Source organism: Spermophilus citellus, assembly GCF_964194105.1.
Source record: "Spermophilus citellus genome assembly, chromosome: 8".
Classification (NCBI taxonomy): domain Eukaryota; kingdom Metazoa; phylum Chordata; class Mammalia; order Rodentia; family Sciuridae; genus Spermophilus; species Spermophilus citellus.
In genome coordinates this window covers 115,388,109-115,411,777 of record NC_138189.1, presented here as the reverse complement: position 1 = coordinate 115,411,777, position 23,669 = coordinate 115,388,109, and the positions used below count along the sequence as shown (strand labels likewise).

Sequence of the window (23,669 nt, the reverse complement as noted above, 5' to 3'; positions counted from 1 at the left end):
AAAGGGTTGGCATATGATGAAATACTGTATATATAGCAATGGTCATCACCCACAGAAGAAGATTTGAAACATGAATTGTCAACCTTGCCACCGACTCCCTATATTCTTAAGTGTTTTCTTTTGTCATATATTTAAAAAAAAATCCCAAAGTTGTTACCTCAGAACTGAGTTGTTTCCAATGCCAAAGTACACATTAATCACTAAGATTCACACAGAAAGTATACATTGCTTTTACTCCCAATATAGGCACATTTTAAAAGTCAGACTGTGGCTAGACTGTACAGAACACACACACACACACACACACACACACAGACTTGAAAGAAGTGTAGATTGCATGTTTCCTGTTTTCCAATAAAGAAGTACATCAGATGACAAAGATCTTGCAATATGTGCAGGAAACAAATAAGGGGCTAGAGAGGAGAGGACAGGTGAACAAACTCAACATAACTTAATATCGGGGATGTATTACCTACCTAAAAGTGGTATTACATTCCATCACAATGGGTTAACAATAATGGTTCTTACATAAACACATACAAACACACAATATGTACTATATTTGCTGTACTGGCTACTAAAGACATAAATATGTAGGAGTGGAGATAAAGAAGGGCATGGAGGGGAAAGAGTTCCAGGCCCAATGCAAACCTGAAAGGAAATGAGGCAGTGCAAGAACAAAAAAGACCAAGGAAAAATAAATTAGGTAAACAAAAGCATCATGCATCAGAAGTCTTCTCCATCTCTAAACTGGCAAATTTTCTCTAGGGGGCTATCAGTCAAATGATGTCAAATCGTAGCTAGTTCTGTTCAAAATGCCTGTATTGTTGAGGACCTTACATATAGGAACACAAGTCCCACTCAGTCATATTTGCAATGCTTTCATTATCTTACAGAAGAATTGATTGCTGCAAATGGTTCCTGGGAGGCGTGACCTGCTTAAAGGAAAGAAGCCAGGTTTCTTTTCTTGTTACTGTGTTAGGAAAAGACTTGTCAGAATATGAATGGGGCGACTGACAAGAAAAAAAAAAAAAAGGAAAAAGAACCTCATAATTTCCTTCCTTAGAGGTGGAAGGGAGAGAAGACAACATCAGTGTCTTGGAGAAAAACAGATACAGTGCATTTCCAGCATCCCCGCTTCGCTTCTCTTCAGAGTCCTACTAGTCTCTAGTCCTTGACCTGCCAATGCACTTGGACTCGACATATACAAGGATGGGCTGGGGGGAAAGCCAAGTCAGCACCGTCGGATACTGCTTCCCCTAAAATGAAAACTCAGCAGCGGGCCAGCAGTGGGTGTGTGTGCTTTAATGTGAGAGTATGAGTGCGCGGTATCTGGCCACTCAGTTGGCCCGGCACCGCCCACCAGGCTGCCCCCGCCCCAGGCCAACTCTTCCACCCGCGTCTATAAAGGCCGCGCTCCTGACCACCCTTCTCACAGCCCCAGAGCACGGCCTGCCAGTGAGGTGGCTCTCTGCACTCCACACACAGTCACACTCCGCGCACTCACACACTTGGAAGCGCCTCCCCACGTCCCTCCCCTGCCCTCCTCTTGCTCTGCTCTTCTCTTCCTCACCACAAATAGTCGCCGATCGACTGCCAATCCGCCTCTCTCTCTCAACAACATGACTGACTGGGAAGAGGTGGCTCAGGCAGAGCAGCTCTGCTGGCGCAGGCAGGAGGAGCAGGAGGATTATTAAATAACGCAGCTCGACTCTGTGCAACTGGGAGTGGAGAGAAGGAGCCCAACAGTCGAGAAGGGGAGGGAGGACAGAGGAGGGGGACCAGGAAGGACAGCCCGTGCCCCGAAGACATAAATCCCTGAGTGCCCGGGAGGAGCCTTAACAAGCGGCGCGGAGCCCTCAAGGTAGTAACGCCTCCGGTGCCCCCGCGCCCGGCGGGTCGCGCGTCGCGTCGCAGCTGCGCCGGGGCCGGTCTCTGGGGGACGCGGGAATGACCGCCCGGCAGGTGACGGGGCCGCTCCGGAGCAGCCCCCACCCAGGCCCCGGGCGCCGGCCGCGGGCCCCGAGTACGCGGTGCGGAGACCTGGCCTTGTGGGCTGGGTGGGAGGGAGGAGGACCGGCTCGCTCGCCACTGGCCCGCGACTCCGGGTGCGCTGCGTGGCCATTTCCTCTGCGCTCCTGTGTGTCCTGTTCCCTGCGGCCCCGGCGGCCGCTCCAGGGCGACGCGGAGCGCGGCCCGCCAAGGAGGCAAGAGTTGGAGCAGGCTCTGGGCCGCTCCCCTCCTTCGCGGCTCGCGTCCCGCAGGTAGGGGCGGCGGGCCAGCGCTGGCGCCCGGGCTGCGGGTGCCAGGGCGGGGACGGCGAGGAGGAGGGGAGGAGGAGAGGAGGGGAGGAAGGGGAGGGCGCGGGGAGCCCGGGGCTCCGGTGGGAGCAGCAGTGCTGGATCCCCGACCGTCTCTTGCCTGCGCCTGGTTGTCCTTTGGCTTCCTGGATTGGAGGGGTGACCCTCCCCGGTGGTGGCAACAGCGGCGACTTAGAGTGAACAAATTGCTTTGTGGTGGCGCGTCGAGAGAGAGAGAGAGAGAGAGAGAGAGAGAGAGAGAGAGAGAGAGAGAGAGAGAGAGAGAGATTCTTCGTGTGTGTTCGCACTGTGGACTAATCAGTGCCTTGGTTCACCTGAGCAGAAAGTCAGCCCTCAGCTGAAACTGCAGGTGACTCCCAGGCCTCTGATGTTTTGGCTTGTGTTCCAGGGAATCATACACATGGTGCCAATAAGAGGTAGGGGTGCACGAAGGGGTGACAGAGGGATTTGTGAATGGTGCTTCTCAGCGCGTGGAGGCTGAGCCTTGCTGATGTAAAGGAGGAGGTATCCAGAGTGAGAAGAAAGGCTATTTATGGCAAAGAGTTGTGAAATTTCTCGGGGTTTCCTTCAGTGTATCCTGAGTTTCTTCCTCCTCTCCCCTTGTCTCACAGAATTTGAAGCAATTTTGCTTTTTTTTTTTTTAATCTACTCATGGGACCTGCAATATAAAATGAAGGAAGTCAGAGAATCACAAGTTAAAAAAAAAATAAGCTCCTTGGAAGTCACAGATCTCTTGCCCTATAACGTTTCTAATGCCCTAGTCTCCACTCCTCTTACCTCCGTCGGTCCACAAGACAGAAAATACCTGCTTGGTTTCATCAGCTCTCATTTCTGAAATCTTTGCAGTTGAATACTTTTTTACTGAAATATCACACATTTTTCATTCTCCCTCCTTCCTAAAGGCTATTAAAAATAATATGTAGACATTTTTTACATAAAGCTAATTCTATTAAAAGCCTTGTGAGGAGAGAGAAACAGACTACTAAGTGAGGTTATATATATATATTTCTACTGATTTTAAAAACTAGATATTAAGGGAAGACATGGCATGCTGTTATTTAGGCTACAACATAATTAGTTCGTTTTGGTTTCTCATTCTATTGCTTTGTAATAAATACACATTCCAAAGACATAACCTGAAGCTTAGAGATGACTTGGGACAATGTCTGTCACTTAGCAAATTTCTGTTTGTCCTTAAAAGTAGCAACTCCAAACTGCTGACTGAATTGTGATAGTAGAACAGCACCCTTAATTTTAAACTGAGATGTTTCTAAGTTCTTACCAAACACAATATTCTTACAACATTGAAATTCCATATTATAACTATTTCACAGAGAAGTAAACTGATCAACCCTATTGTCAGAGTGATTTGTCTTCATTTGATTTAATAAAGAAGCTTGATCAAATTTTTTTTTTGCAAAAACTATCAATTGTTGTTTGTCCCCATGCCCCCCAGCACCACCAAAATATGAAGGTAGATTTTAATTTCCTGTACTAAGGATTAAATCCAGGGCACTTTAACTGAGGTACATTCTCAGCCTTTTAATTTTCAATTTTGAGACAGAGTCTTCCTAATTTGCCTTGGCTGGCCTGGAACTTTTGATCTTCCGGTCTCAGGTCTCAGCCTCCTGAGTAACTGGAATTACAGGTGTGCACCACCTCCCTGTGCCTAAGGTGGCATTTCTTGACAGTCCTGTTCATTAGAAACAAGAAGCTGAGTTAAGGACTTGATTTGGTTAGATTCATATTTTCAGCACTGACACATGTGCAGTTTTTTTTTTTCCTCTTGGTCCTGAGGATTGAACCCAAGGGTGCTTTATGACTGAGCCACATCCCCAGTCCTTTTAATTTTCTTTTCTAGTTTTGGGAGAGGGTTTTGTTAAGATGCTGAGGGTCTGGCTAAGTTGCTGAGGCTGGCTTTGAATTTACAATCCTATTGCCTCAGCTTTCTGAGTTGGCACGAGCAGTTTTATATATTAAGTTAGAACTTAGATGGAGAATCCCACTCAGAGGGTCATTACCTTAAATATCTGAAACCATTGAAACACAGGGATACTTGGTGATTAAAAAATGTCATTCATGAACCGTGTAACTGCAATCATTGAAAGTTGTATTTATGAATATCTGTTCTTTGACACTATCTAAGAGTGAGCCAATTGTTACTTATTTTAAAATTATCATTTACACCATTGAATGTTAATTTACAGAAAGTTATAAAGTAGAAAAGTGAACCATTTATTATTTCCTACAATAAGTTTATTCAATTTTTTATTGCATTTTATAACTCATAATACTCATTCTAAAAGTCTTATCATGTGCAATGCACTGTCTAGGCATTGTGGGGGTTCTTGCTCCTATCCTTAGGAACTAACTGGCCAGTTGAGAGAAATCTGATGTGCATGCTTTAAACAGAGTTAACATGACAATAAAAGATTGCATATCTAAAAAGGGCTACAGGAATTCAGAGCATGACAATAACATTTCATACTGATTGCATCTGAAAAGGCTTCAAAGGGTAGGTAAGACTTGCTTGGTCTTAATGTTAAAGGATAAGTAGTTAGTAAATTGTGGATGAGAGGAAATCAAGGTCTAAGCAGTTAGTTTCCTGGAATGATAGAAAAAGAAAAAAAAAAAAGAGAAGACAGAAGTGAAAGCAAATTTGTTTTGCAATAGATTTAGGTATTGCTAGATATTGTTGTGCAATGTGCAGGGCAAATCTGTTTTAGATGTACAACATTCTGAAAGTTTCACTCTTGGAGTTCATTGTCAGTATTTATGAACTTGAGAAGACAAATGTTTATTTTGCTTTTAATAAACAGCATATACTTATACTGCTTACTCTAAGTACAGTAGAGTATTTGTGGAGAATATGCACTTTAAATCTTTAAATATACTTATATCACGATAAAGCACTGAATAACAAGATTGTGCAGGTATAGCCCCTTTATAGTGGGGTGTTTAAGATACTTCCTTACCCAAACCTCCTTACCTTTGTTCTAAAGACTTGTGATAATGTGTAAAACAAAAGCATTAATGAGCATTCCTTGAATTTTTAATATTTTATCATCATAAAACTATGACTCATTAAATACCATACTTTTATGTTGATTTTATTTTAAAGTTGTTAGATTTATTAGATTATGTTTTAAAGTTATTATATGTATCCACATAATACTTTATCTATTCTTATATCATTTGCCATGAATATGGAGCCACAATACTGGGTTTGTGGGGAACTTTTTAGAATTGTAGAAAGAATTTTAAAGTGTTTTTATCTATATTCTTAAAAATGAACTTATAATAGGAGGATGACCTTTCTCTATTCTAAACTTACTTTTTTGTTGCATGTATTTATTTGTTGTTTTTACATAAATACAAAACTGCTTAGAATGCATTTCTTAATTTTTAAGAACACAAAGGGAAACATCAGAACTGACTTTGAGCCTATCTGTTCAATATGACAGTTCAGAAGTATGTTAAGGTGACACTGAAGAAATTGTACAAATATTAGATAAGATTTTCAATAGCCAAATGGAATTACTTTCAGATTAGTTGAATTAAAAGATTTTCTCATATATATTTTGTTGACAGTGCATAGATGATAAGAGTTATTATAAAAGTGAAAGTCTATTAAATCACCAATTTCATATTCATGCAAGAATGGAATGATTTCCAACATAGTCAGAGTATATACCAGCCTATCTTTAATTAGTCCCTTTTGAGTTTGATTTTGGACTATATGTCACAGGTGTATCATTTTGATAATGTAATCTTGCCTACTGTGTGACTGACAGCCTCTGCATGATTTCCCTATTGGATAGTGACAAAATCTGCTTGCTTTATATTGAGTACATAGGCTTCTATCAGTAATATTATCTTCACCATGCGAGAGTGTCAGTTCACAATAAAACATGAAGTCTGGAATGGGAGGACAGGTGCTGGATATTGAGGGAAAAACACTATAACAAAAGTAACATGTTTCATTATGATGCTTTTTCTAATTATAGAAACATATAGCTAAGCATCTTACATTATAATACATAGAGTACCAAAATATTATTATTGTTCTTATTTTAAACAACCACATTGCATTTTAGCTATTTACATATGGGCTAAATTAAAAGAGAAGAAAAGGTGGTAGTTGAAAACATTTATGAGAGTCTTTGATGAGATATAAAAAAATTGCTCAAAAAACAAAAACAAAAAACAACACAGGGAACTGGGGTTGTGCTAACATGCATTAGGCTTTGGGTTTGATCCTCAGCACCACATAAAAATAAAGATATTGGGTCCACCTGTAACTAAAAATAAATATTTTAAAACAAACAAACAAACAAAAAAAGTTGATTGGCTCAGTTTCTGGCCGTGTCCCTAGATAACTTAAAACATGGTTTTTGGTAATTTGTAAAATATTAATTAATCTGATTAAAATATTTGAATACCTTAAGTGTCCTCTGATACTGAATAAAATACAAATGTATTTTATAAAGAAACATTTTATTATCTAATGGCTAATTCCTAACCTAGATCAAGGGTTCTCAACACGTGTTCCCTGAACAACAGCAACACTTGTTAACTTGTTAAAACACTGTATCTGGAGCCCCACCACAGAGTGAGTGCATAAGAAACGCTGGCAGAGGAATCCTCTGCTGCGTGCTCTACCATTTGACAACCACTGGTTTGAGTAGTTTAAAAGGAAATTTGAAGCTTGCTACATTTTTTATCTAAATATTTTTCTCAGCTGGTGGTAAACTGTGGTTTTACTGTTTAATCTTAGAAAATATTACTGTTTCTATCAAAAGATTTCTTCTTAACTGTATTTCTTGGCAGAATTTCAAATGAGTTTCCTATTCTTGTGCACACATTTGCTATGGATTGGGAAGGGACTATGTGAGAATTTAATTACACAGTAGTGACCCCAGGCTAGACCTTATTGGTAGTCACTTAGAAAGCAAAGATTATGCATGATGTACAAAGGTTGACAGTTTGTTTAATCTTCCTCATGCTTATGTGATATTTTTGTTCTTGGCATATAGTAATAACCTTTCTCTGTATAAGGTTACAGTTATTTTAGCCAAACAACAAAGGATCACGATCACACATGTGGAATATTCTTGAAGCCTTACTATTGCAATAACTTTAGATATCTCAAGATCCTCTGAAATCTGAGATCTAGTATTTACATCCTGCATTTCCTTTGGTACCACTTTTTTTCTCCATCTCTTCCTACATCTCTTCCTACATCTCTTCCTATACCCCTTCTCTGGGATATAAACTCAATCCTCACTTCCCTAAAGACTCCTTTATTTGCCTCTTTTTTTGTGTGTCAGTTGCTCTATATTATAATATCTTGGTTCTGTGTTCCTCTGCCTTGTGTTACTTATTGAAATATTTTATTTACATGTATGTGATTGGTTTGGTATTGTGTCATCAGGAATTAATAGTGCCCAGCATAAGAGTAGATGCCCAATAAACATTGGATGAGTAAATATATGAATAAAAATTAGGCAATTATGCAATCTAAGAATGTTTCATTAGTTTTCCAAAAAAAGACTCTTTAAGTAAGAAAGGTTTTTAAAAAAAGGCACTCCAAGAACATATATAAACATGGGTGTTTCTTTCCTTTCTATTTGGCAAATGCCAACATAGTATCTTATCAACAGTTGTCTATAGTGTGCTAAACACTTTTTACACTTTATGTTATGTCACATAATTCTTCTAATGTTGTAAAGTTGGTTTGTGAAAATAATGTTTTCAGAACAGAGACTTATAGGGCAAACTACATCAAACTTTATTTTTTTTTGTTACAATGATGCAAAAATTATGAACTCAGTAGGCAGAGAAACTATTAAGAAGTATATGTCCACTTTATTCCTGTCTTCACTCAGGGCCAGGTAATGTCTGTGCATTGCCTACCTTGTTGCCACTGTCTTTTATGCTGCTGCTGTTGCTTCCTGGGTGATTGAAATAGATTATGGAGGTCTTTCAAGACTCTTACTTCCACCATGTTGCTTTTTTCAATACTGGTAACTTCAATATCATTCAATCAAAATTCTCTTCCCCTATCTGGTCAGTTCTTGAATTCTTTAATGGAAATTTAACACATAATCAAATATAATTTGGAGAATGTGTGCCTTTATGCAGACACGGTTCAAACTTTAAAAATACTCCTCCATATTTGGAAATATAAAGCTTGTCTTTTGAATAGGTTCACACAAAGATTTGAGCACCTTGCTCAAGAAAAGTTGACCTTAGTATAATTTTTGAATCCGCTTTTTCCCCATGAAAATGAAATATATTCATATGATAGTATAAGATTAAATTTAGTTTCTTTTGACTTTTAATCTTCAGTTCATCTGTTTAAACCAATGTTCAAGTGTTTGTAGCAAAAGAAATATTTAAAGACTGATTCAGTAGAAGGCTATGAGCAGAGGTAAATTTGGTTATTCTGAATTCTTCTGCTAGACTGACTTCATAAAGTTATACATTTGATGCTATGTTTAAATCAGTCAATGGTATGAATAAATTTAGGTACATTATATCACGTAGAAAAAATAATTGGTTGGTTAACTGAATATTTCACCTGCGGCCTGATTTGTAGTATGAGTCAAAAACTGATTTTGTTGCCATAACTATTTAATCATTGACTGAAAGATTCTTCCTATCTGGATTTAGAGCATTCTTCTTGTGTGGCGGGAGGATTGACTGGTTTCTAGCCAAGCATTTTGGGACTTAGTAAAAAGCAACTCTTAATATTCTGCTCTAATACTGTAACATTTTTAGTAATTAATCTTCTTTCTTAAATTTCTCCTTACAAAGCCCCCCCCCCTTTTTTTTGCCTGGGTCTTCTCTATTTCTATGAAGACTGGGTTCCTGCCTCTGGAAACACTTCATTATCTGAGCCCTTTTGTCTGCCAGCAGAATCCTCAAAGTACAGCCAGTTTCCTGGATTGCTAAACATTGCCAGGTCTTAGATGTATGTTTCATTTCAACATTCGTTCTTGGACTTTCACCATGCCAACTACTTAAGGCACATTGCCATAACCCCTTCTTGGAGGTATTTATAGCTTAGTCTTGATTGGTTCGATTTGGTACATTTTCCTTTTCTGGCTGTGTCCTGCTGTAGAGGTACTCATTCATTACCATTGGCAAAAACATTCTATAAATGCTTATTAGGTATAAGTCAGCCTGTTTCAAAAAGTATGAACCTCCTGTGGGATAATCTTAATATATACATTAGAAGTAAGTTGTGATGGCTGCTGAATAGCTTAATCTACAATAAATGAAATGAAAGTTATTCTATATTTTGTTTTATGCCCAAATATGATATGTATATAACTGTATGCATAATGTGCATATGAATTCTTTAGAGTTTTCTCATTTCTCTTTTTCTGGTGTCTTGTGAGTTTCAAGATGATTTGGCTCTTCTATATTCTCTCTTCTTTGATGACACAGAAATCTCCAAGCCTCAGAAGTCTAGTGCAGGAAATAAATGGATCTTTAAAAAACCAAAATAGATGTAATTTGAATACAAGACAGATTGGTAAGTTTGAAGTTCAGATCCTCTTGATCCTTCTTCCAGTGTAAATGGACCTCAGTCTATCCAGTCATCTTTGCTACTAGGGAGCTATCCAGGGTACTAGAAATCCGCTGACTTGCAAAAGTGCAAAATCTGTTATATTGTTTATGCCAATCCTAGAACCTGCTGTTGCAGATGCTGCATCTTTCACTTGGAGTCACTAACCTTCCATCATTTGATTTATTCCAGTGGATCCTTCAAGGTTCAATTCAAATGTAAATTCAAGGAAGCTCACGTCTATCCCGTGCTAGAAACTTCTGCTGTGTTCCTATACTAGTCTGTGAATTGCTCTTAAATCTCCATTTAAAGTAGTAGAAGTAACCACATTCTTGTACCCCATGCCCTGTGAGGACAGGGCATTTTAATTTTATTATGTTTACCCACCAACTGGTCTAAAGCTGAAGATCCCCAGGAAGAGAAAACTGAATGAATACATGCATTGCCACTTAAGAATGACTTCAACTTTGTATTTGTGTGAGCTGCTGTCTTAAATTGTACCTAGGCTTTTATTGAATACTGCTCTCCCTGGCTACTTCATAGACTGAAAATTTAATTTTAACTTGGAACTGAGTAACTTAAAATGGCAAAAGTTCATTTTCAACTGAAGAAAATGGAAGAACTGGAGGAACTATGGAATCACTACCACATATATTTGAGGATGAGTGAGGTATAAAGAAGCTAGAAGCAGTTGCACAGGCTTATTTGGAGAATGAAGGTCAAAGGATGGTCTGTTTTGTTACTTGCACAAATAAGAATTCAGAATATCCACTCAGTGTTCACTTTCTATAGAATTCCAGAAGGTGGCATCTCCTACCATTAGCCATAAACCAGATGAAAATTTCAAAGTATCCACTTTTCTGAGGCCATGTGAGGTTGGCAAATATCTTACATTCAGTAGACAAATTTTCTTAGGCTCTGTGTATACATGGATCAATGAGCCTATCTTTCTGAAGTTTACAATTTAGCTCCCCATTTCAGAGCCCATATTATCCATGATCCTGGGAAATTGGTGGTCTTCTTTTCAACACACCGGTGACCTCTTCTGCAGACTGAGTGAGCATGTTTATATCCTGTGCTGCATCCCTCTCATACATCATTGCCCAGAGTGTCCAAAGTGTCAATAGGGAATATGGACATCATAGAAGAACTCCTTTATTTACATGTAAGACATTTTGTCTTTAGTGGTATTGGCCTAGTGATTGATCACTCTTACATGATGTTGGTAAATTGTGTGTCTGGGCACATCTTCCCTTATTAGGGAAATCTTGAGTATAGTTTATGTACTGTTTCTCTTGGTCAGAAATTTCCTGTATTCATTTTTATAGTTTTTACCTTTCACATTTTTGCAATTGATTTACAAGTATTCTTTGATCATACTTCTGTTTCCATTCTTTTTTTCCTTTTACCTACTATGAACAGGAATGTTTCAGTTTTGAAGCAGAAAAATAACAACTGTATTTCTATTAATCTTTTTTAACCTTGGGAGCCCACTTAAATAACTCAGGTAAATAATATGGATTCAAAATAAGTTGGGAGTATAAGAAAGGACATTTCAAGTATGAAAATGAAAAAACAAAGGATTCCTTAACCATATTGAATTAACTAAAAAATTGGAAAAGAAATAATTTCTTTTGTAAATATTTAGCATTTTGTCAAATGAAATGATCATCATTAATTTCGTGTGTTAAAAATCTGTAGTGCATTTTAAAATAATACTAGACCCAAAATACTCCAATAAAAACTGTGCTTAATCTAACAGAAAAGTTGTCTTAAAGCTCTTTCATGAGTAAATTTTACAGTTTAGGTGTTTTTAGTGGAACTCTTAGGAGAAAGGGGTGAATTATAGCAATCATGTGAATGATTGTGTTGTTTAAATGTAGCCCTAACAATCTTCAGCACTTAGTCAAGTTTAGGACTCCTTAGGGACCAAAACTGATGATTGCCTCTGATTTAAAGTGTGGCCATGGAAAGATGGGATCCTGCTGTGTCTATCTTCCTCTTCAATAGAAGAAAATAATGCAGTTCATACTGCCATCAAAATCAGTACAGATACTATTGAATTAATAGCTTATGTTGCTATTAAGTCAAGCTTGAGTCAGTCTTCTTTATAAGTGTATGTATAAACATGCACAGGTGTATAGAAATGTAATTTCTGGTCATGACATCTTATATAACTTATTCTGGATGTTTTTAGTCTAATTTTTTTTTCCTGATGGTTAATCAGTCAGTGTCGTCCAGAAAACCGAAACAGTAGGGTGTGTATGTGTCTATGTATCTATCAGAAGATGGATTTTAAGGATTGTTTCATGTGACTAAATTGTAGTACTGACTGTCAGCCTGGACTTAGGCATAGTTTCTGTTTTATAATCTAAGGCAGATATCCTTCTCAAGGAAACATCAGTTTTTATTCTTGAGGCTGTCAAATGATTGGGTGAGACCCACTCACATTATTAAGAACAATATGCTTTAGTTAAAGTCAAATGATTGCAGATATCAAACACACCTTCATGGCAACATTTAGGGCAGAGTTTAGTAGAACAGCTGAGCACTATAGTCTAGCCAAGGTGAAATATAAAATTGACTGCCACACATGGTGAGAAATTTAACAAGGTCTTTCTAGTTTACATAATGTTAGTGTATATTTTACATATTTTTCTTTGACCAGAGATAGTTTATCATTAGTTATTGGAATATTTAGACACAGATTTATTCTTCATTTATTTTGTATCCATTTATTAAGCATGTGCAAAAGATAATTCTATGAAACTCAATAATTTGAAGGAAATGAAAGATGAAGGTTATGTCTTCTTAGTGTGTTCATTCTAGTGGAAGAACTACAAATATATTAGATGCCTGAATGATAAATTTGAAGAGTAAATGTGTGTAATTTTCAGCTTCACCAATTAAAAGTCATTTTTCCCCATGAGCAACCAAAAAATTATAGAAAGGGTTAACATGCCAGGTTATTATGCATATTAGTTTAACAGTGAGTCATATGTAAAACTAGATCCTGGAGAGCATGCTTGCCCACTGCAGATCAACTTCATTTGAACCATGTTTCCTATGCTTACATTTATTTTAGCACAATTAAGGATTTATATCTGTGTACAACCTATGCAAAGGTAATTTAATGTACTGTATTCAAAGAGATCTGACAAGAGGACTATCATGTTTTATTGATAGTATTGCTCTTAATATAGTATGAGTGATTATTATTATTATTTTACTTGCTCTTGATGGGGTTTTCTAATGCTGCTTTCATATTCTAAAATTACATTTTGTTTCTATTTCCATATTCATCAAATGTGTTGCTTTTCTGGCTTTGGAGGTCCTCTGTAAACTCATCATACTTTGTTAATCCAAACATAGATCTCCCACTTTGTGGAGGTCATATAACTCAGAGCGCCCTCACACACACAACATATGCATTTAATCCTTTCTGTTTTCGAATTTCAGCTGTCATTATAAGCCTAACTCTATCGGGCCTTCCATGGTACTTCAACCTGCCCTGGGAGTTTTCCTATGTGGCACTCTGAGTTGTTAGCAATACCTAGTTGGCACCAGACAATTAAGCACAGTCTGTTCTGCTACAGTGCATTTTTGTGTAATGTGAATTAACTCCTACATGATGTCTAAATTGGAGAATTATGTTAGTAAAATGAGGAAGTTGGTTCTTGTATGATTTCCACCAGCATATTAGCTTCACCAAATACAGCTGAATGCAGAGTATACTTATGCAGGCAAATACAAATTGCAATAGAGAGATACAGTACCAATTATATCCCATGTTCTTTTGTTGGGTGGGTTTTTCTTGTCCTTTTAGGTATATAGAATTTTTATAAAAGTTTTTATAGGTTTGGTTAACATTGTGTTATAAGTTTTGAGTATTTCTTCTACAGCCCTATTTTTGGGGACAAACTGTTGTATTTATCATCAAGTCTTTGAGAATGAAAAATATATGCATTGTAGTAGCAGAAACTAAACAAATTTACTTTGAATAATATTTACTCAACTTATTTATTTATCCACTATGCATTACTCACTGATACTGATGTTAAATGTATGAAAAGCAAGCCAGACTTAACATCTTAATACATGGAAGTCTTTAATCAAACGTCCTATTTGATATGTTTGATTTAGTTCTGTTACTTAGCTCAGTTGAAGGTGAGGAAGAGAGACAGCAAGTAGTGATTGTGGCTCATGCACATTCTCTTTGCCTTGAATGGTCTCCATTCCTGCCTTATTTAGCTGTTTTTCACTAAACTTTATCTCAACTCAGGCAACACTTTGTAATACTGTTTTGTGTTCTCATAACACAATGCACCTCTTTTAAAAAAAAATTAGCACTTAAGGTAGCTGTTTAGAATTTTTATTAGATTGTCTAAATATCTTTCTTTTTATATTCCACTGTAAACACAGGTAATAGAGATCATATTCCTTTTTTCTCATCTTTGTATTCCCATTTCTTAACAATATACACATACACACATGCACACACACACAGTATTATTACACATTATCAATGAATAATGTGTAATTATATAGAGAGTATTTGGTAAATTATAGTTGAATAAATGCATTAATAAAAAATTATTTTTCTTTCTTTATTTTTAACAATTTAAAAATATATATTTTATTAGTTGTTAATGAACTTTATTTCTAAATTTTATTTATTTATTTGTATGTGGTACTCAGAATTGAACTCAGTGCCTCACACATGCTAGGCAAGCACACTACCACTGAGTCACAATCCCAGCCCAACAACTAAATCTTGAGAGTTCTTCCTAGAATTGTTTTTTTTATATCTCTTATTATTTTTGTTATCACTGTTTTCCTGGTCTGTATACCCAATGCTTCTGAGGCCACTTTATTATACAAACTATACAGTATTTTTTAAAAAATACAGGATATAAGGTACTTGTCAGTTTGCTTTATTTATTACTTTTACTCCTCAAACTGTGACAATTGGATTTTTTTTTCCTTGAAATTCTGTTGTGGTGTAGCTTACAGCTTTCCTGAATTTGCCTCCATACCTTGCTTGGTCAAGTTTCAGTGAGACAAAGTTCACATTCTTGCCAGGGACACATGATTGTAGAAAGAAAAGTTTATTATTCATTGAATTAACTGTAATTTGTGGGTTACACCTTTACCATTTCTGTTGAATATGACAAGTATGTGCCTCAGTTATTTTAAGTGAAACATAATGCTTAGTTTCTTTTTTGTGAAATAAAATGTCCCATGTATTCATTTTGATCAATTGTACATTTTTATATAGCCCAACAATTTAACTACTTTTCTCTAATATTCTAAAAGGCAAAGAAAAAAATTAGCTCATCTAAATTTATTGCTGCTCAGTAATATTTTTGTACCATTTTAGGACCATTATTTTCATTTTAACAAACAATCTATCTTCTGGTGACAAGCATTTTAATTTCCATTAAAAAAAGATCATGTTCAGTAGACTTCTAGATATAAAATTACATGATAAAAATATCAAAAATTATTTCTATGTACTTTACAGATAGCATTTGAAATAACTTATACTTTTAAAATATCCTTATCACATAAGCCTCTATTTGATTCCAAATAAAAATCTCAGAGAAGTTTTGTATTTAGCAAACAAAATACGTAATTTTTATACATGATTGTGGAATACCACATAATCAATATAACACTCTAGTAATTAAAGAGTTACCTTATAAAACTAGGAAGGATGAAAAGAGACAACTGGAGGCCTGTTTGGCTTTTGTGTCATATGTTAATGCCTTTAAAATAAAATTTCACTGCTATATCAGTGTGCTTTTCTCATTTATGATTTGCACCCATGCTTGGATCCACATTGCCATAAGCTTGGGCTGAGTCATTGTGCTTAACATTTCAATATCTATTGTACTGAAAGTGATTTTGTATTTTCAGTTCACAATCTGTATGTTAGGAGTTCATTATGGATGTCTAAACTTTAAGGGAATATGATCTTTAAATGATAGTTATTTCAAGGATCATTATTATATACTTTCCATTGTTCTTTTGACTACATTAATCTACTTTTATTTGTGAAGTGACTTGTAATAAAAAATTATTATTTCTTTTACTTTTATCCAACCTTTGGAAATTTTTAATTCTGGCGATAAAACTCACCATCCTTGTCTAGTATATGCAATAAAATAATGAACAAAAATTCTACAAATGATAAAAGTTAAAAATGGGACCAGAATTTTTATATTGTGTATATCCATACACTCAAGGCTTTGTTATAGGATAAATTTTTCCTGTGCTATTGAGAAATGAAGAAAGAGCTGATTAATTTCTCCAAATAATCTATAAATTATATATTAAGCTATTATAAAGCTTAATTGTTGGCCTTTGCTGAAAACTGCTACTAAGTAACTATGAAGCATCATTATCACCTTCCTATGACTTAAAAATCAAATAAACATTAAAGGAAAACATGTTGCAAGGTAAAATATTCAACTTAAGTAGTGAAAAAGAGCAAGTAAGGTAATCATAACCTCTCATTTTTAGCATTCCTGTTTTCAAGTCTTTTAGTGGGACCAAATTTTATAGAACAGATGTAGAATTTTAATCTTTTTCTGCAGTGCAAGAATATACTGTCTGAGGGATATTTTAATATGTAAAGTCTATTTAATTTTTTATAGAGAATAAAATGATACTTTCCCTACATATGCATTTTCTGATGTTTAAGTTTAACGAATGTAAAGAGTGTGGTCTTCAGGTCATCTTTTTCCCTTATAAATTAAATCTGTGTTTCAATACCTGATACCACTGAATTTAGACCAGGAAACCCTCAACCTTATTACTGGTAAGTTTGGTCCAGCTGCTTGTACTTTGTTCAAGGAGTAATTCATAATATTGTGAGTTAAATACTACAAGAGGGAGGTGTTGTTGGAAGATGTATTTTAGTGTTGATAATTTTGTTAACTATTAGTCATTAAGATAAACAAGTATAATTTTATATCAGCCAATTTTTATATGGTCACTTCACTACATAGACCTGGAGCCTACTTAAAGTTTTCTTCATAAACATTTGCATATTTCCTTGTTTTGTTAGGCCAAGGCATTTGGTGGCCCTTTGCAAGTATAAAATAGTTGATATTTTGTCATTATTTATCCAAAGAATAGCATCATTTAAAATAGCATACTTTTGAAATATTTCTTAGAAAATGACCAGTTTTTCCTAACTTGAGTGTGACACTGGTTGGATGTATTCAACTTTCATGAAATCAGCATCACTGATGCTAATAGTCTCTGAAAACATATAAATTACTTCTCTTTAAAACACTGTAATATCCTTATAAAAGCAATAAACATAAGATTAAATGTTTATTTTCATGATCTCAATAATTTATGAAGTTAAACCAATTATTTCTTTTGATTATCTTCAGGCTACTACATGTGTTTTTAGTTACTTTATATTTATTTACTTAGTCATTTTATTCATTTATTCAGTGATTTATTATTATATTTGTTTATTTTAAAAACTTTAAGTACTTTACAGGTATTGAACACTTTCTACATGCAAGTACTGTATGGAGTGCTCAGTTTTAATGATCTCATTTTATTCTCTGAGATAGGCTGTTTTCAATCCCTACTTTTATTTGTAAAAATGTAGGCACATAAAAATATGTCAACTTGTTAGTGATTACTCAACTTGTATGATATGGAATAAGGAATTATTTGGGGTTTATATGATATAATTGTTGCTTATATCAAATTCTGTGTTCCATTATAAATGGCAGTTTACAATGAATAGTTTTTCCGGACTATCAAAATATTCTTCTAGTACCTACAGATATAAAAATTGTTTTGGCAAAGTTCAGGTGCCTAACACTATAAGTTATTTCGAAAAATAATTTCATAGAATATATAAACGTTAATTAATTCTCAATCATTAGCATTTGAATAAACATTTTTTTGTACTGAAAGAAATCCTAGAAATGAATGACAAAATTATTTTAGGTTAGGAAATGAGATGAGTACAACAATAAATGTAAATAAGAAAATATTCATGTGTATATTCTAAAACAGAAATGCTATTCTACTGGCTATATCAGTGTGCCTTCATTAAAAATTATATTGTATTAGGTTGTGAACTTTATAATATTTAGGTTACAAGGTGATTAATTTGGGGCAAGATATTTCTGAGTTTACAGGCTCTGTTTAGGAGTTAAGGAAATTAACAATGTCTTTTTCTAACAAATGAGTATGTTTGTATAAACAAAATAGTAGTGTTTGTAAGTTCCGATGATTGTGCTTTCCCCAGAGTGTCCAAGAATTTATTCTGAAAAAAAAAAACCTCATGGAAAAATAATCAAACAGTATAAGTCTTTTGTATTAAGTTAGTTCATTTTGATTGACAATATTATTAAAAAAGGTGCACAATGAAATGCATTTTTTTTGGTGTGGAAAATGTAGATTATAGAGTGCAGGGTTCTGCAGATGTTCTCCTCATTGGTCAGAGAGGATTGGACATAGAAATATGTCTACCTGCAGTAGGAATTGCAACCACAACGTTCCTCAGGAGAAGTTTTAGAGTCTATAAACCACTTTCCCAAATTCTATCCCTTTTGAACCTCAGTGGCCAATTATTTTGATGTCAGTTTATACTGGACTGACCTAAGGATTAGAAATTAATATATTCTCCTATGATATCACTGTTACTTGTGCTTCTGGCTTAACCAAAGTTATCCTTTCTTCTCTCACATTCCGTGATGCCATCCTCCAAATTCTAGCAGGAACTCACCTGTGCATCTGCTATTTCCCTACATAGTGCAGGAATAGGAATTTTCTTTGACCTCTTCAGTCACGTTTCTTGAGGCTTTGTTTCACAAGTAGATCATACTCTTAATAAAAGACATGAGTGATGGCATGTGTTTTAGAATGTGAAAGTTATCTTGGCTTTCTTAGGACTCAATCCATGCTTCTTATGACATATGTTTCAGAACTCCAGTGATGTCTGTAACTGCAAGTAATAGACAATACTGATAAGCTTGCAGTATTTGCCATTCACTACTCAAGGACTTAACACATATTGACTCATTTAATTCTCACGATAATCTGATGAAGTAGGTGATATTTTCCTTATATTGCAGATGAAGGGCACATATTTTAAAGAAATATCCAAGTTCGTAAAGTTGGTTTCTACTCAGAGCAGGGACTAATCTTTGCAGTAGAGTTCCATGTCCATGCTCTTGGTCACTTCATTACATACATAGGGAGGCTAGTCGAAGTTCTTTCATAAACACGTCTATATTTTGTTGCTGATATTATGCCAAGCAATTTGATGATCCTTTTAAAATCAATGAAAATCTAATATTAGTGAAATTGTCCACTTCTATTTCAGTGGTAATTTTAAAGAGGTAACTGGTTATTTGCATTTAACCTAGTTTTTTTTGTTTGTTTGTTTTTGTACCCAGCTTTACTTGATCTAAGTATCTATATAGGAAACATATGTCATGCAGTGTAATAGGTTTAGTATTTATAGATACAGGACTTTTATAATCAACTTGCCTTTCTAAGCATCTAAATAGCTATGATTTGTTCAGTGAATAAATATATATATATATTTTTTATTTATATAAATATAAATAAATAAATAAATATATATATATATATATATATATATCTCCATATATATATGTGTGTATATGTGACATATCTCATCATTTTAGTATTGTTTTGTGGTTAGGGTTTTTAAAGATTATCATTGCTAAAATATTTTTAATAGATTGTTATTTTTTCATTTCACCAAAGTGAAGCATTTGATTCAATAAAAGGTTCAACAATCACGCTCTCACTTGACAAAGACTTGCTTGGTTTATTAGCATGAATGGGAATATGAATGATTTAAAACAAAGCTGATGAAGAAATTAGAACTAAAGTCCTATTGCTGAATAATGAAAATTCATGTCTGAACTCTTTCATATAAACCTAAAAAAATCATCTTAAGCAAAATGAAATATTAGTGAATAAAATAAGTGGAATGATAAAACCCAATAGAGGTAAAATTTTCTAGATAGCATTAAATATACTTGCTACTTTATTTTAAATTTATTAAAGAAAATGAGGATGTAGGATTTCTTCAAAATGGTGTTTTTAAAACTTTCAATTTGGTAAATTTCCTATTTAGGTACATTATGTTTGATATTCAATTGTTTGAAGGTGTTTAAAATTATATCTATAAAGTCTACCATTTGGGATTTTTTAAACAATTTAATTTTTAAACCAATAATTTAAAATAGAATGCAGATATTGAAGCTACAAAAGAGATTATCAGGTATTTAATATTTATATGTTAAATAATAACATATAAAAATTTTTCTCTTAATTGTTTTAAGTTTAAAAAAATCTAGAATACATTGATAAGAGTGTCAGAATATTTGTATAATTAAGAAAACACAAGGTATAAAGAATGCTATTGTAGAACAAACTCAGATAATCATTGTTTTGTGAAATCAGAATTGATTCTATGTGATAATTTTATCAATAGATTCCCCTGCCACTTTTTGGCTTGTTTATCCCTTTACTTATTACTCAACAATTATTTATACAGTATTTACAATAGACATTTACATTTACATTGTAAAACACTAAGATGGATTAGACATGGGTCTTGCAAAAAAGGACTTGCATTCTAAAGCAGTAGCTATGACAAATACACTCTATATTCTAATGTCTTAATAGGCAAAATATAAAATGCCATAAAACATACTATTCTAATGGATTACATTTGTAGAATATAAATGTCATAAAATGCATATAAAAAACTGTGGTTTTAAAGGAGAGATTATCTTCAACTGTATTACGTAGAAAAATCAACATCAAAGAAGTTGTATTTGAATTTGGGTCTGAAGTGTGTGTGTGTGTGTGTGTGTGTGTGTGTGTGTGCATATCAATTTAAAATGTTTTGACTGCAAGTAACCCAAATCAAAGTATCCTTAACAACACAGGGAATTTATTGGCTCATATAACTGAAAGGGTTCACAGCAACAGCCGTGACAGTTCATTTGGTGCTTCTGCTTTATTTCTCTCTGCTGCTGCCAGATTGTTTTTTTCCTTGACTAGCAGAAGGGTAGCAGGAATGAATTCTGAGACTAATGACTCTGCATGATAACCTCCAGAAGAAGAAACACCTCCCCAAGAAATCTTTCTGAGATCCATCTGGATTGGAGGTGCTTAGGATCGAGGATTGACCTTAACCTGTGGCTAGGATGAAGGAGTGTGCCTATTGCTGTAAATGAACTAAGGCTCATTGCTGGAGTTAAAAATAGTGTTTGGTTTTCCCTGAGTATTCAGCTGCATGGGGAGTGGTTTGGAATATTGCATTAAGCAAGCTTATGCTGTTGGAGACAGGGAAAGGAGAACGGATCCTGAGTAGGCAGCTTAAGGTGTTCACTGGAATGTGTGTTGGACATTCAAATACCAGGAATGACATTCAAGCATTGTGGGTTGTGTGAGCATATGAAGGAAGGAAAACAATATGCATGAAGAGAGCACTTGACTATTGCAGCATGGTTAAGGTAGAGAGAGCTTGAAGGGAAGTTGTTGGAAATAACATCAAAAGGGTAAGTTGGGATCAGATGGAATAACTTGAAAGCTTGGCAGTGAAATTTAGGATTTATTCTGTAAATGAAGTGAGGTGCTCAGTGATTTTAGCACTAGGCCAACATGCTCAGAGGTGCTGTTAGTATTTGAATTTGTCAGTGACAGGGGAATACTTCTCAGGAAAATTTACAAGTGAGTCATGATATTTGACTTTAGTGCCTGGTTGAATGGTGATGTCATACTCTAACATGAGAAAGAGGATGGGAAGCAATTTGTAAATTTCTTACCTGAGTCTCTTGAAAGATGATTGTTTCTTTACTAGTAAAAGGAAATACAATAGAAAAAAATTGGGGGTGCATAGAGATTAGGAGTATGTGTTTGAATATACCAAATTATTCATCTATCCATTGAATGGTAAGGGCTTTGGAATTCAATTTTTAACCTTTTTATTGTACCAGTGAATAATTTGATATTCACAGAATGGAGTGACTTTACTCAATTCACGATACTTAATGTTTTGGAGCTAGTTTGTGCATCCAGCCCTTCTGGTTCTAACCTTTGTATTCTATCCATTATATTATAGCTCCTCCCATGTTTGACATACACATAGATATGTTTTTCCTGAACAATAAATGATATCTAACATTTACTGAGAACCACTTTGTCTCAGACATTTTTATTCTTATTATTTATAGTTAGCTGATAGATATGGTAATTAAAATCATTGTATCTGGTGTTACCAAGTGCATCCAACATGTCTATCAAGCAATTTGGATACATTATATACTATGCTTTTAATGACCATTCTGTGGTACACATTTTACAGATTGAAAAATTTATACTTAAAGAGTTTATTTAATATGCCTAAGATCATGCAGCCTGATGGGCCAGAGCAAGATTATGAATTCATAATAATTGTCAAACTCAAACAGTGCATACTGCTGCTTTCAAAGTATAGTGAATCCTAAAATGAGTGTTTTGACTTGGTGGAGGAAGGGGGTTGGATTGGAGACCTTTGCTCTTGGTAATTAGAAATGTGAGACTGACAGTCTGTCTTAAGGTTGAACCTAAAAAGGCTGATGATATAGACCTCATAGCAACAAATATTGGTTTTGTTTGCAATGGAAAGATTAGAAAAAGGGAAGAGGCATAGAGGCAGAATCCGGGACGCAAAGAGTAAGTAAGATAAGCCCCGTAAGAGGACTATCAAGAGAATTCAATGACAGAATACAATGGGGATAAGATTTTCAAACCAAAGAAATGACCAAATTCCCCAGTGTTTCAGGATAATCCCATTAGGTGTAGTAAGTAGAAGGTCATTGGTGGCTTCTTGGGAGACCAATTTTTATCAAGTGGCAATTATGGGAAGCACTAGAAGTAGGGTTAATGAGTGAATGTAATGACTATTTATAGTTGGAGAGCGATTCCATTAGACAGAGAAATCTTTAAAAAAATCACTAGGGAGATAAAATAGGTAATGAAGCTTGGTATTGGAATCTATGGGAACAAATAGAAAAACTCTAGTGGAAATATCAACTCTGCAAAGAAAAACTGGAGAGAATAGTGAATATTGAGAAAGTTTTTAAAAAAAGAATACATATGCAACTAAAATAGAATAATGTAAAATGGGCAACAATTTCACTGATGGTCTCAGTATTCTCAGCAAATATGTAAGTTCTCAGCAAGTCTTGGTGTGCTTCTATGTAATGTTGGTCCTTGTTTTTAAGCTCCTTTGACTGTTACCTTCTTACTGAACTGTGTTGACAGACTGTCTTACCTGCTTCTTCCCCACTGCAAAGTAGAAAACCTTCCCTTACTAACTTCCTTTCCAATATTGTGTTTCCAAATGGAAAGATTGTCATTTTGTCTGTTTTGCATGTTCAGTTTCAGTAAATGCTAATGTTTCATTAATTATTTGGCAAAAAGACCAACATATATAACAGTTAATGAATTCCCTAGAAACAAAGACTTAAAATTCAAATCCAGCTGCCCCAAAGATAAGCTACTGAAACCAGAAACCATGCATAATAAAACTGCCTACCCATGCAGATGCTTGATAAAAATGTACAACCAGTATTGTGGTATCCCAAGTGAATGTAACAAGAGAAGTGACTTTATGTAAATGTGTGAGGTCTTCAAATTTCTGCTCATATGTCTGTTCATCCTATGTGTTTTCCTTCTTGTTGAAGACCTTTGCTTGGGTTATT

General features: G+C 35.1%; 1 protein-coding gene across 1 annotated transcript in view; it reads left to right on the top strand.

Moving 5' to 3' along the window:
* Window positions 1-1,521: 1,521 nt before the first annotated feature.
* Window positions 1,522-23,669, top strand: part of CCSER1 (coiled-coil serine rich protein 1) — a 677,753-nt gene continuing 655,605 nt past the window's right edge. The window contains exon 1 of the mRNA XM_081304852.1: window positions 1,522-1,864. The gene's annotated coding sequence lies outside the window, so the exon portion shown is untranslated. The remainder of the gene's footprint in view (window positions 1,865-23,669) is intronic.